Below are 12,267 nucleotides of genomic sequence, written 5' to 3'. Positions count from 1 at the left end.
TCGAGTTGGAGAGTTGAGAGCATTTAGTATGGATGAAATTATTTTTAGTAGAGCGAAGAACAGACTTAGCACGATTCCGGGCAGAAACATAAAGATTATGTGAGTCAGGGGTGGGTTGGCTCCGGTACCTTTTGTAGGCCTTCTCCTTGTTGCGGACGGCATTAGAACAAGCGAGATTAAACCAAGGCTTTCTTGTGTTAGTCAAAGGATATGAGAAAAGAATGTATGCTTCCGTGCCCAAGAGAATAACCTCCGTAATGCGCAAGGCACACTCAGATGGCTCACGGCCATGGAAGCAATAATCATTCCAGGGAAAATCAAAGAAGTACTGCCTGAGGGCCTCCCAGTCCGCAGCTCCAAAATGCCACAGACGACGTTTCCCTGGAGGGTCCACAGGCCGTACCGGAGTGATAGGACAGGTTAAGGTAATAAGGTTGTGATCGGAGGAGCCCAACGGAGAGAAAAGATTAACAGAGTAAGCAGAAGGATTAGTTGTGAGGAAGAGGTCAAGTATGTTGGAGCTCTCTCCAAGGCGGTCAGGGATACGGGTAGGGTGCTGTACAAGCTGCTCTAGGTCATTAAGGATAGAAAAGACGTAGGCTTGTTCACCAGGTGGATCCGTGAAAGGAGAGGAGAGCCAAAGGTGGTGGTGAACATTGAAATCTCCAAGAATGGAGATTTCAGAGAAAGGAGAAATGGACAGAATGTGTTCCATCGTAGAAGTAAGATAGTCGAAGAATTTTTGATAGTCAGTAGAATTAGGGGATAAGTAAACAGCACAGATATATTTAGTCAGAGAATGACAGGAAAGCCGAAGCCAGAGTGTGTAGAATTCAGAAGAATCAAGTTCAGGAACACGAGAGCAAGATAAATCGTTGCGTATGTATACACAACAGCCACCTTTGGCTTTGAAATGAGTATAGAGAAAGTAGGAGGATACAGGAAAGGGTTTGCTGTCAGTTGCCTCAGACAGCTGAGTCTCCGTTAGAAAAAGAAGGTGAGGTTTAGAGGAGGAGAGGTGGTGCTCAACAGAGCGAAAGTTAGATGAAAGGCCGCGAATGTTGCAGAAATGAAGAAGAAGAGAGTCAGACAGTGGTTCCAGGCACCTCGAGTCGTCACCGGGAGAGGGGTAGATGGCGGGGGCATTTATGGTCCCCCCCCCTGGGGACTCCGAGGCTGGGTGAATTGACGCCATTTTTGGTGAATTTTGAATAAGAAGTGTAGTGTGTACTGTGCATGTAGTTTGGTGAAGATAGAGAAATTTGTACTGGAGAGCATGCTGGCCTACTCTCTGTGTAACTGAGACACTGAAAAAGTTCAGCAAAGGGGGATGGTCAGGAACTAGTCCTGAGGGCTGATGAAACGGGAGCTCCAGCACTCCCTGTCATCAGCTTTCCATCCACCTCGTGAGTACTGCCCTGCTCGACTGGTGCTACAGTCTACTCCAGAAAGTTGTAAAACTGCGCGAAAACATATATACAGGGGGGAACTGCCACAATTGAATTACGTAAAGACTTGGAAAAAATTAAGATTGATGACAGGGTGCATCAGGGAGATACAGTTTCACCAAACTTTGAAAGTATTTTAAGAAAGCTTGACTGCGAGCGCAATGGAGTATAAGTAGATGTAGAAACGCTAAAACATTTAAGATTTGCAAATGACATAGTCCTAATCTCAGAAACAGCAGACACATTGCAAGGAACGTTAAATGACCTGAACAAAGTCTCAAAGTAGGTCTAAAAATGAACCGGAGTAAAGCTAAACTAATGCTAAATCCAAATACAGGAAACAGCGTAATCAGAATAAGCGAAGAAAATTTGAAGAAATCGAGGAGTACAATTACTTGGGGGCAAATACTAAATCGAACAAAAGACTATGACAGTGAAATAAAAACAAGCACTACAACAGGTTGGAAAGTTTTCGGTAAACACAGAGATATGAAAAGTACCTTGCCAATAGGTATGAAACGAAAAGTATATAACAAATGTATAATTCCAGGTATGATGTGCCGTTGTGAGACCTGGAAACTCACAAAATCGATGGAAAATCAACTAATCCGTTCTCAAAGATTAATGGAAAGGTCAATGCTGGGAAACTCATTAAGAGACAGGAAAAGATCAACTTGGGTGAGAGAGCAGACTAAAGTCAAAGACATTGTAGAAGTTACAAAAGAACAGAAATGGAGGTAGGCTGGTTATGTACCAAGAATAAGGGATAACCGATGGAGCAAGAGGCTGACTGATTGGACTCCTAAAGACTGTAAGCATAGGAGAAAAAAGCCAAATAAGAGGTGGAGAGACGAGACAAAAGTTTACAGGCAAAACATATTGCCTCAGTCAAAGAATTCGTGGAGAAGGCTGGAGAAGGTAAGGAGTGTACTTGCAGTGGCTGATGATGCTCATATATATATATATATATATATATATATATATATAATCTCATCAGCCGTTTGAGGGTCCACTGCAGGACCGGGCTATCCCTACCGAAGTGGGGACGATACAGCCAATGTATCTCTACCAAGTGGCTTAGGCTGTCTGGTAGACATTGTATTTTTTTTTTTATGTGAGGAAGAAGGAACCAAAGGCAATGAGCCCACAATACTGTTCCCTCCAAGAGAAAAACAAAATACAAGAGAGAGCCAAATTCAAGATCCATTTATTTCGAGATGCGTGGACACACTGCGTTTGAAAGACTGGAGATCATAGGAAGCAGGAAATACAGACAGAGGGAGACAGTTCCAGAGCTGACCTGTTGCATAAATGAAGGACTGGGAGTAACGGTTGACTCTTGCATTAGAGAGTTGGACAGAAAAGGGGTGAGAGTTTGCTGCTAGATGGGTGCTACGCCCATCGTAGAAGTGGAGGAATGCATGCAGACAGTTCAAAGGAACAGTGACCATTGAAGTAGCGATAGAAAAGAGATAAAGATACAACACTGTGGCGAAGAGACAGAGGTTGAAGGGAGTCAGTAAGAGGGGGAGAGTTAATGAGACGAAAAGCCTTTGACTCCACCCTACTGAGAAGAGCTGTATGTGGGGAGCCTCCCCATACATGAGAGTTGTACTCCACACAGGGGCGGATAAAACCCCTGTATAGAGTCAACAATTGTGCAGAGGTAAAGAAGGAACGGAGTTGGCTTAGCACACCCAATCGCTTGGAAGCAGATTTTACAAGAGATGTAATATGATCTTTCCAAGACAAGTCCCGAGTAAATGAAACCCCAAACATGTTCAATGATGATGCAGGATTAAGTTGAGTATTATTAAACATAAGTGGGTATACCTGTGGAAGATTTTGTCGGGTTGATAGGTGCAAAAACTGAGTCTTTGATGCATTAAAAACAACCATATTATTTTTACCCCAGTCAGAGATACGAGCCAAGTCAGACATTAGGTGTGCCATAGCCTCATCCCTTGCCTGTTGAAGTAACTGCTGAGATGGAAGTTGTGGGAATCGAATGGAAAGGTGAAGGGTGGAGTCATTAGCGTATGAGTGGATAGGGTTAGATGTACAGCTTAGAAGGTCATTGATGAATAAAAGGAAGAGAGTTGGTGATAGGACAGAGCCCTGAGGAACACCACTGTTAATAGATCTAGGAGAAAAACGATAGCTGTCTACAACAGCGGCTATAGAACGACCAGAAAGGAAGCTAGAGATGAAGGCACAGATAGAAGGATAGAAACCGTAAGAGGGCAGTTTGGAAATTAAAGATTTATGCCAGACTCGATCGAAAACCTTTGAGATGTCAAATGCAATGGCAAAGCTTTCGCCAAAGTCCTGAAAGGAGGATGGCCAGGAGTCTGAAAGGTAGCTGAGAAGATCGCCTGTGGAGCGTCCCTGATGGAACCCATACTGACGATCAGAAAGAAGGTTGTGATAGGAAAGATGCTTTAAAATTTTTCTATTAAGAATTGACTCGAAAACTTTTGAGATACAGGATGTTTTTTGAGATACAGGATGTTAAAGCAATTGGACGATAGTTAGAGGGTTGGGAATGGTCACCCTTCTTTGGGACTGGCTGAACGAGAGCAAACTTCCAGCAAGAAGGAAAGGTACAAGTTGACAGACAAAGGCGAAAGAGTTTGCCTAGGCACGGAGTAAGCACAGAAGCACAGTTCTTGAGAACAACAGGAGGGACTCCATCAGGCCCATATGTAGGGTAAGAAGTGCTAGTAAGTGTAACTGTAGTATTGTAGTGGCTTTGGATGCGTGTGTAGTCTGTGAACCAAATGTAATCGGCCCGCGCAAGCCGACTGGGTGCAAGCATACTTTACAGTATGCGACACTGGTTCAACCACAGCACCCCTAATGTCAGCCAAGCAGTACGTGGCCAGAAGAACGCTCCCAAAGTTTATTACCCTGGCGGGGCGCGAACCCTCGTTCTTCGGTGTACGAAAACGCACACTTTACCACAGAGGCTCCATATATATATATATATATATATATATAGAGAGAGAGAGAGAGAGAGAGAGAGAGAAACGTCTTGTATGTTTCATTTCTTCCTGCCACCTACGTGATACCTGGCAGTGGCAAAGGGAATGCTCAGTGTGTCGTCAGTGAGACTGGGTGGTTTCCAACTATACTTGCGCCCTACACAAGTGTACAGGGTGCTTCAGCATCAGGCCCTATTGATGGTTAACCTCGGAAATTTCGCAACAACTTTTTCTCATCGATTTGTGTCCCAGAACATACCTGGGAACTTTCTAGCCCCAGCGACTTATTACGAGGGTGATATCATTGTTTACCGTCACCTGAAAGAATAATAAAGTTGTCGTGGCCACGAGGTTCTTCTTGACAGAATTAACACTAACTCTTCTATACTTACTGAAATCTCGCCAAAACATAATTATCTGGAGGTAGCAAAATTAGTTTTTCCAGATTTATCGAAGTCATGACAGGGATAAAAATCCACTTTTATGATACTGATGTAATTTGTCGACATTAAACTGATGATGTGGAGGTGTGTAGGACAACTACTGGGCCTTGGGATAGGACCTGAAGTCTGCCCAGAGACTAACACTAAAAAAAAAAAAAAAAAAAAAAATACATACCAGTCGAGAGAGAGAGAGAGAGAGAGAGAGAGAGAGAGAGAGAGCAATGTGCAAGACAGAAAAAAAAAACAACGATAAGATAGTATCCTGTGTCATTCCGAGTATTACCAGTTCGCCTTATTCTAACCTCAGTGCATAGTGTTTAAATTTAGTTTGGAGTCATTTTCCTTTTCGTGAGTACTATAAATTTGTTGACTGCTGAAGCACAAGAGAGAGAGAGAGAGAGAGAGAGAGAGAGAGAGAGAGAGGGAGAGTAAATAAACTGTGTTTTCTGACTGTTTTGCAGTTAAATTCTCCCTCTCACTCTTTTCTTTTTCCATTATTCATACAGCTGTCAATAATTCTGTTACATTCTGTACTTATTCTTTTACGTTTTCCTTTATATCTTGTCCCACCTTTTTGTTTTTCTTAACCTTTCGCCCTCAGTGCATATCTTTATATTATTCTTGCTGCTGCCAAACGAATATGAGGTAGACAACTGTAGCAATGTTCTCAGTGAAGACCCCTTCCAATTCATGAAGTCTCTCCTGAGCTAAGTTGAATCGTCTCATTCTCCACCATTTCTCTCATTTTCCCTCCTCTTCGTTTTTATAATAATTGTTCTCCCACCCTTTATATCTTTAAATTCACATCGCCTTCCTTCTCTTTCCTTCCTTCTTTTTCCTCATCCATTACTTGTCCTTCTAACCCTGTCACGCATGATTATTTCTTCTTCCTCTTTCTCTCCTATTCTTTTTTCACTTTCACTTCCTTTTGCTCGTCCCCTACCTTTCCTCTTCATCATCCATTTTCTCCTTTTTTCCTATTTCTTTTCCTCTCCTCTTCTTTTTTGCTCTTCCTCCATTCCTTTCCTCTTTTTGTCCTCTCCTCTTCATCGTCCTTTCCTCTCCCGTTTCCTTTTTCCTTTCTTTCCCGTTTTTTATGGCTGTTCATTCCCTCCTAATCCTCTTACCCTCTGATCATCATCCCATTATCTCAACTTTTCTTCTGTCTTCATCACTAAGCTGTCAGACCCGATGGTGCATTTTGAAGGGCGGAGTAGTTGGAAGAAAGGAAGCAGGGGAAAAGGAAGAGAAGTGGTGAGGAGGAGAAGAAAGTGAAATAGTGAGGAAGAGGAGAAGCAGGAATGTGGAGGGGGAGAGAAGGAAGACTAAAAGTTGAAAAGTAATTGGTTGAGAAGTGAAGAGGAAAGAGTAGTGGAAGTTGGAGGAGGAAGGGAGGGAGAGCGAGGAGGAGGAGGAGAGAGAATGGAGAAGAAGAGTAGGTTAAGTGAGGCGAAGGAGAGAGAGCAAGAAGGAAGACTTGGATGAAGGAAGTGAATTGGAAGAAAAAGATGGGAAGTTGAGAAGAGGAGATTGGCCAGGATGGGGGAGAATGGTGAGGAGAGGGGGAATGGAAGAGTTGTGAGGAAGAAAATGAGGAGAGAAGGTCGGGGAACAAGTGACGAGGGCGTGGGAAGGACGAGAAGGAGGAGAATGAGAAGATAGGGGAGGGGGAAGAAAGGAAGAGGAATGAGCAAGAGGATGAACAGAGAGAAGGAGGGCGAAGGATTGGATGAAAAGGAAGTGAGAAAGCGGGAAGGTAGAGAGGAGGCGAGGGATTAGGAAGAAGAAGGGGAGGGTGGGGAGGAATGAGAGGTGAAGATGGGAGGATTTGGGGGAAAAGAAAACAGTTGGAGTGGCTGGAACGTGAGGGCAATTTGGTAGATAATAAGAGCAGCATGGAGGGTAGGACGAGGGGCATGTGGAGAAGGAGGAGGAGGAGGAGGAGGAGGAGAAGGTGGATGCTAGGGTGGGAAAAAAGAGAAGTGGGCAGGAGAGAGAGGAGAGAAGGGATTGAAAAGTAGGAGGAGTAGGAGAGAAACGGACAAAGGAGGGTAGAAATAAGAGGAAGTGGGAGTGGGAAGGAGGAGTGGACGAGTTGAAAGAAGGAGAAGCAGAGAGGAAGGGGAAGGTAACTGGGAGATGTGGGAGAAGAAGTGATAGGGAGAAAAACCGGAAGGGGGGGAAAGGAAGGGCAGAAAAAAGCGAAGAAGAAATACAAATTTGGTTGGGGAGGAGGAGATGGAGTGGGAAGAAATAGGAGGCATGGGGGTACTTAAGAGATGGGAAAGGTTGAGTGTAAAGGAGGAGGGAGACTAGAAGGGGAGATGGAGAGGGAGTATGAAAGAAATAGAAAGGAAGGAGGGAGATGGAGTGACGGGGAGGAAGTACCATAAGGAAAAGTAGGGAGTGGAAGGGAGAGATGGAAGAGTAAAGAAGAGGGGGAGGGGGTGGAAAAGAGGAAGAGTGGGAGTAGGATGTAAGAGGTAGGGTGCGGAATGTGGAGGAGGAAGAGCTGATGAAGAGAAAGAGGAAAAGGACTTGGGAGCAGGGGGAAGTGGGGAGATGGTGAGTAGGGAGGAGGGTCAGAAGTAGAGAAGAGTGAGGAGGAGGGCAAACGCTGGGGGAAGGAGGGAATGAAGAGAAGAGGAGGAGAATGAAACGAGTAAATGAGTGCGAATGTCGAGGGGAGAAGAAATGAAAAGAAAAGAGTGGTGGAGAGACAATGGGAGAGTGTTGGAGGATGGGGAGAAGGTGTGTAGAGGATCGTGAAGAAGGGTTGGGTGAATGTGATTGTGTAAAAGTAATGGAGAGACAGAGGGAGGACATTAGTACAGGTGGGTCCACCTTATGTTTACTTCCATCCCTCCATCTCCCCCTCCCCCTCTTGCCTTCAGGAACCAACTAAAGAATTATTCGGTAAACTTTTCTCCTTCATTCTCTCCCTTCTCTTCACTTCCCCCATGCCCCCCCCCCCTACATTTTTCTTTCCTTCCTCCTCCTCATCTCCCTTCCTCTTGTCCCTTTTCCCTTCACATACCTCATCATTCCTTTCTCCTCCTCCCATCCCAAGCTCGCTCTTTATTAGTTTGCTCACCTGCCAGTAACTGTACTCTTTTTCTACGCAGGTAAATGAATCGCACCTAGAGGCACATTACGTCATGACGCTGATCAAAGGAACTGCCATCCTTTCATTTGTTAATTAGGCTTGTTAGACAGCTGTTCAGGCACACGAGATTATATATGTAGCCAGTTCTCTACAGTATCATATGATGTAATGTTTGTTTTGTGTGTGTTTTATTTCGTGCAGTGATTTTCTTTTCTGTCTTTCTGTGGAAGATAATTATGTGCCAGTCTCTGGTCAAATGCGTTTGAAATAAATACAGTAAGTGCTGGCAGGGACATTTGCAGATGGTATTTCCTCTATACGACCTGAAGTCTTGCTAAAAATATCACATATTCAAGTAGGTTGGATGGGTTGTAATAACGCTCCAGTAGTTCGCAACACAACGCGTGTAAACAGACTGACACAGCTGTGGAATCACAACATATATCACGATTATTCCTTAACATTTCAAATGAATAATAATGTTTTATAAATGAACGATTTCAGATTCATTTTCTTTTTCTTCATAACCTCAGTCGTACCAGAGTTGATAAATCTTATAAATCCTGCGAAGTAGGATGGTATAATTTTCAGCAACTCGCCAAGTACTATTGTGCAAGATTCAACATTCCTATAGGTCTCTCTCTTTCTCTCTCTCTCTCTCTCTCTCTCTCTCTCTCTGAGAGTGTGTCTGTGCCTTGACTTCCCCCAGACTACCTGATGGATTTGAATGAAACTTCCCAGTGAGGTTGTCTATATACTGGAAAGGTCTTCTACTATATACAATTTATTGACCATGATTTTAACGCGTTTGAACCCCTTCACCAAATCGAAATTTATCTGAAATAGTGAAAAGAGGGCAGATACAGCTTTCATATTTAATACATATTATATAATGGAATCTTATCTGCAGTGCGATATTTCATGAGCGTAACCCCTCCCAGTTGTTCTTTAGGGGTCAGTCCCCTGTTTCAAAAAATAAAAGTGATCAGAAATAGTGGAAAGATTTTAATTAAACCTCTCAGATGAGTTCGTCCAATTACTCCGAAGGCTTTCCACCATATGAAACTTTGCAACATTTAATTCTGGATGGGTCAGCCACCTCACCAAATTATAACTTCTCAGAAAAAGTGAAAGAATGTTAAATATGGCTACGAGAACTTAGAATATGTTGAACAATGGACTTTCATCCGCAATGCATTATTTGAGGAGTGCGACACCTCCCAATTATTCCTGGTCAGCGCCCTCCAAAAAATAAAACGTTCAGAAACGGGATAATGAGCACATGGATTTCAGTGAAATCAGCATGCATATCGCAGGACTGAGCACCAGTTTCCATATTTTCTCTGAATACATAGGATGAAACTACACTTTTACTTTACATATGTTCATTGTTATCGTTTATAATAATAATAAAATAAAAAAAAAACTGATATTTCAACTAAAGGTTGAATGTCACAGTTTGGGGGAATGTTTTGTGTTTTCCCTGACAATCACACTTTCCATGTGGTTCTGTTCACATACCAGGACAACTGGATACATAGATGTATAATGAAAACTTGGGATCGTGTTCTAGGGGAAGACAGACTTAACAAAAATGGCTGCATACCAGGCCTCTCGGGTAATCGAAGGTCAGAAATCTGTGACTCGTTTCTCATTTCCTTTTCTAGTAACGGTCTGTAGGCGCCTGATGGTCTTTTGGTTAGACTGGCCCAGCTGGAGTAATAGCCTTCCTTAAGTTTGACCACCTTGTTTTCCAAAGGTTGACTGGAGATATTTCGATTAATATATATACAGTATATATATATATATATATATATATATATATATATATATATATATATATATATACTGTATATATATAATGCTGGTAAACGTTTATATATGGGATACAAAACTAGGATTTTCTTAAGCAGAATGAGTTGTCTTTGATTAAATTAACCATTTCACTGCAAATGTTGCTGATCGTCCGTCAGCGGCTTTTTTTTTTTTTTTTTTTTTTTTTTTTTTAGTATTTCTGCATTTTATGCCATTCCCCATATAAATACGAATGATGACGCTATCTCTCAAAAATTATCATACTATTTCTGTGTGTGTGTGTGTGTGTGTGTGTGTGTGTGTGTGTGTGTGTGTGTGTGTGTGTGTGTGTGTGTGTGTACATTTATATTCATTCCACAGCCGGAGGTTTTCCTGAATCTGGAATAAAGCCGTTTGTCGAAAGTCAACAAATAGTATGGCGCTGTACCAAAGGGCCTGAATGCCATACCGATTATATATACGACTGGACTCATCGTCGTGTGTTCTGTTCTATCATTTTCCATCAACGACTGATTAATTAATTCAGCTGAGAGTGAAGTAACCAGAGCAACCTGTAAGAGTGTCAATACTGTCACCATCAACTCTCTCATGGTCAGGACAACTCAAGTTGCAAACATCCTGGTAACTCCGGACGATTTTTTCTTATTGTTGAGAGCGAGTTCTCGTAAAGTTGTTGCCTGAGAATGATAAGGTATAAACTAGAATCAGCGGCATGGGTAATGGGATGTATTTTGTAGGTCACTTTGTTTATGGAACAATTTTTTCTTTAAAACACAAAAATCATTGGTAAAAGAAATATATTGGAGGTTATAGAGGATCAACACAAAACGAAATGGACTATATATCCTAACACAATTCACCTATACAATTTTACAAATTGAGCGAGAGTGGCACGGGCGGAGGAGAATGTGGGAAACTGTATTGGTATATGATAGGTAAGATGTTCTTACCTTACCTTACCTAATTGTTCTTACCTAATTGTATCTTTACAGGAATGAGTCAAGCTCGTATTGTCCCGTGTCTTAAACCATATTTATCGTACATATCCTTAAATTTGTGAATTGTTTTGGCACACACTATTTCATTCGGTAGTGCATTCCATTGATCAATTGCTCTGTTTGGGAAACTGAATTTCCTTACGTCTTAATCACCTCTTTTCTTATGCATTTTTTGCAGTGTCCTCTTGCTGATGCTTCCCCATATGTTAAGTAATCATTTATGTCTATTTTCTCCTTCCCTGATATGCATTTATATAGCATTATCATGTCACCTCTTTTCCTTCTCTCCTGTAGTGTTGGTAGATTCAGTTTATTTAGTCTTTCTTCGTAGCTTGGATCCCTTAAGCTTGGTATCCATCTTGTAGCGGCCCTTTGAACTTTTTCAGTCTTGTCTATGTGTTTCTTGAGATGAGGACTCCAGACTATTGATGCATACTCCAGGGTTGGTCTGATGAATGATGTTATTATCCTTCTTAGCACGTCTTCATTTATGTATGTGAATGATAATCTCATATTTGCAAGCAGTGTATACATGTTCCGTACCTTCTCACTGATGTGGTCAGCCGGAGATAGTCTGTTATTGATAATCACACCTAGGTCCTTCTCTCTTTCTGATGTGTGTAGGGTTTTATTTCCTAACGTATAATCCCAATCAGGTCTTTTTCCACTTTTACCAAACTTGATTACATGACACTTGTCCATATTGAATTCCATTTGCCATGTATTACTCCATTCATGAAGTTTATTTAATTCTTCTTGTAGCTCTTTACAAGAGTCTGTGTTAGTAATTCTCCTTTGTATTTTTGCATCATCTGCAAACATATTTAGATAGCTTTCATTTCCAGTGTTACTGTTTATATCATTTATATACACTAAAAACATGATTAGTGCCAGCACTGAACCCTGTGGTACTCCACTAGTCACTTCTTTCCATGATGAGTAGTTTCCCCTTAGTACTGTTCTCATTTCTCTTTTTGAGAAAATCTTGCATCCAACAAAACAGTTTGCCTTGAATTCCTCCTTGATGGTACAGTTTCCATAAAAGTCTTTGGTGTGGTACTGTGTCAAATGCTTTCTTGAAATCTAAATAAATACTGTCCACCCATCCTTCTCTTTCCTGTACTGTGTCTGTTACTCTGTCATAGTAGCTCAACAGATTAGTAACATGATTTTCCTTTTCTGAAACCAAACTATCTTTCTGTTATCATACTGTGTTCTTCTAGATGATTTACCCAAGCTTTTCTAATACCTTGCTTACAACACTGGTCAGTGATACTGGTCGGTAGTTGAGTGGATTTTGTCTATTCCCTTTCTTGAATAAGAGGACAATATTTGCTTTTTTCCAAATATCAGGTAGTTTACCTTGACTCAAGGATTTCTTGAAAATTAAAAAAATTGGTTTACTTAACTCCTTTGCACATTCTCGTAGCATCCAACATGAAATTTCATCAGGACCATTTGCTTTTCCTCTGT

Source organism: Coenobita brevimanus, chromosome 113 (genome assembly GCF_032717465.1).
Source record: "Coenobita brevimanus isolate Jiangsu-jjx chromosome 113, ASM3271746v2, whole genome shotgun sequence".
Lineage (NCBI taxonomy): Eukaryota > Metazoa > Arthropoda > Malacostraca > Decapoda > Coenobitidae > Coenobita > Coenobita brevimanus.
Note: the sequence above shows the minus strand (reverse complement) of the source record.